The 3109-nt window shown below is 43.2% G+C and overlaps 1 pseudogene; it reads right to left on the bottom strand.

Annotated features, from left to right (window-relative positions):
* Nucleotides 1-2055: 2055 nt before the first annotated feature.
* LOC102838142 lies at nt 2056-3104 on the bottom strand (annotated as a pseudogene).
* Nucleotides 3105-3109: the final 5 nt, after the last annotated feature.

Here is a 3109-nt window from a genome sequence, read left to right as displayed (position 1 = left end):
GGTCACTCTGCCCTCCTCTCCTGGTTGTTAGGCGCTGTCGAGTCGATTGCGACCCGTGACGACCCTGTATAGGGTTTCTGAGGAGTGGTTGGTGAGCTTGAACCCCCGACCCTGCAGTTCACAAAGCTCTGTAGTGGCACCCCTGCTCTCAGAGCCATGCTGGGACTCCTGCTAAACCAGCTAAGAAAGTGAGACCCAGATAGGTTTCCCGAGGAGAGGTTGGTGAGCTTGAACCACCGACCCTGCAGTTCAAAAGGCTCTGTAGTGGCGCCCCATCCCTCAGAACCACACTGGGACTCCTACTAAACCCTCTAAAAGAGGGAAACCCAGATAGGGGTCCCGAGGAGCGGCTGGTGAGCTTGAACCACTGACCATGAAGTTCAAAAGACTCTGTAGTGGCGCCCAAGCCCTCTGAGCCAAGCTGGGACTCCTGCTATCCCAGCTTAAAAAAAAAAAAAAAAGGGAGGGAGACCCAGATAGAGTTCCTAAGCAGGTGAACGTGGCCCAATTGGGTAGGGCAGGGCCGCTCGCCCTGTGGCGTAGGGGCAGGCAAATGCGGCCCAACTGGGCGGGACAGGGGCCATTCAGACACAGTCCGTGCCTGATGACGTCAGACAGTCGCCGTTTCTCTTCTTTTCCTGTCCGTCCACCAGAGGCTCCGCACAAGCTGGTTCCAGCCCTGCACCCCAAGCCCAAGGGAGCTGGGGCTGCAGCTGCACGCTGCGGCGGGTACAAATTTACAAAGCCAGCAGTTCCTCAGTACGGAGATTTCTCAGAAAAGCGGGTTTAATATTCTGAAGTACCTTGACTTATGGTGGCTCCAAGGGTGTGGGCCTGCTTCAGGAAGGCCTCCCCTACGAGTTCCCCTTCCCTGAACCTGGAGCCCCCCTCACCAGTGTCGCCTGGCTGCCGTGGCAAACCGGAAGTCTGAATATAGTTTTTAAATGTACAAATACAAAGCAGTACTTGAGACAAGAATTCTTTATGAAGTTCACCCAATCAGTGTAAAAATAATGTTTCAATAAGGCATGTTCAGTTTGTATTATTTTGTACAATTATTTTTGCTTTGTTGCAGACCTTTCTCTTTGCTGGTCTGGATTTTTCTTTGGTTCTCTAGAAGGTTCAGAGTAGCTGCTAGATTTTTCCCATCGCTGTTCAGCGCAGTTGTGATGCTTATTTTCATCACTTGTAGAGCCTGAATGTTTGCTACTTTCACCCTTGACTTTGACCTATGTTTTCTCTTAAAATTTTCACTATCTTTATGTTGGTGTCTGGGCTTCTCATTTTCAGAAAAAGAATTTCTCCTTTTTTGAGTCACCATGTTTTCCAAATCTATGTACTTTTTTTGGTCTCTTTCATTCACAGCTTCACTGTAGCTGTTTTGTTCAGAAGGGAGACCTCTGTTTGAGGTGTATTTTGTAGTGACATCTCTCCAACTCATATCTCTTGAACTTGGATCTCTGCATTTTTCTGACCACCTTTTTCTCTCAGTCCTTGGTTCTTGGTGTCTTTGTTCTCATCACCTTTCTTCCTGGTTTCTATCATTCGTTTGTTGTTTCCTAGTCAATTTATCTACTTCTTTACTTGGTCTTCCCTTGTGCTTTCTTTGTTGTATTTTTAGCCATGGCAGAGTTATGACTACTAGTAGACAAAGAGTCACTTTCTTCACTAGAAGACTCTGAACTGCTGTCACTTCTGTCAGAATCTGAGTCTGAGGAATCAAGACTCAAGAGGAAGATGCAGAAGAGGATGAGGAGGGGGAGGACTTACTTTGCTCCACCTCTGGTCTCTGTGCCACTATGACCTTCCGTGTATTTTTGAGATGTTCATGCAACTCGTCCGTTAGGCCTCCGAGACCTATAAAAGTAAAAAAATTGATGGCAAATCAAGTGTTTATTGGTTCATCTCGGGGTAGAGATCCTTCAAAGAATGGCTGTAGAGTTTCATCCTTTAATCTTGCATTAAGTTTAGGAAGACCCATGTAGTCACATAGTTCTTGGGAAAATATTTTGACAAAAATTCTACTGGATGATGTAGTGGTTTCTTCACTCAGCTTTATACATTCAAAAACACCCTATGGAAGTGAATCAGTATATAAAAGATGGGCAAACATCTTGACAACATTTCTCAATTTGTTTGTTTCTAAATGACGAATGACATCATACTGTTCTTTGAATATACTTTCAAAGGATTCCATGTATTCTTTTTTTAGCATGCAAAAATGTCCAGATAATAAGCCCAAATTTTCTCATATGTTCTTTGTTGGGCACAGCAATCAAGTATCATGCTGTAGAGTTCTTTTGTTTGACTTTCAGGAAACTCCATTTTCAGCAGTTTGTGAGCACATTCTTCAAAATCTAAACTTGACTGAATAGCAAGATAAGTTGTGTGATGAAATGACACCAGATTAATTTCTATTTTGCCATGAATAGTCACTTTTTGTCCTTCTTCATCTTCACCCTCTTCATCCTCTTCTTCCTCTTCCTCATCACTACTTCTGGCATCCTGATCTGTGTTTTGAGTCACTGTCTCCTTCATCAATAATTTCCTTCTTAATGGTCTTGTACTTGTCTTCATTTTCCATGAAATTAAGATCTGTCTTGAAAACGTTGAGAACACCTGGGTTATAGTCATCCTCCAGAGGAAGCATATGGGTGAACTAGTCATCTTCTTCCACTAGCTCAAGTCCATCTAGGATAACAGAGTGATCCTTGAATCCATCCTTCCATACTGCAGACATCAATAATATACTGAATTCTTTTGTCAATTTCACACTCGTGGAGACTGTTTCGAAGGTGTTCAGATATAACATTAATTCCTCTTGGTGATACTTCTGTTAATTTGAGGCCACATTCCTTGAGGAAACCAATAGCTACTTCAACACTATCATCTGTGGGTCTTTCCAGGATCAGAGCATTTCTAAACCCAAAACTTCATGGGCCACATTTTGGTTAATAATATGGGCCACAAATTTTTGGAGAAGACAAACAAAGTTGCTTATCATTTCTTCGATAGCCTTTTTGGAAATTAAGAATTAACCTCTTGTGGATTAATTCTCCAATTCGTGGAAATTTTGAGTTGCTTATTGCCACTAGTGCTGCATAAACAC

The sequence above is a fragment of the Chrysochloris asiatica genome, unplaced genomic scaffold (genome assembly GCF_000296735.1).
Source record: "Chrysochloris asiatica unplaced genomic scaffold, ChrAsi1.0 scaffold00200, whole genome shotgun sequence".
Taxonomy (NCBI): Eukaryota; Metazoa; Chordata; class Mammalia; order Afrosoricida; family Chrysochloridae; genus Chrysochloris; species Chrysochloris asiatica.
This window is presented reverse-complemented; position numbering and strand designations above follow the sequence as displayed.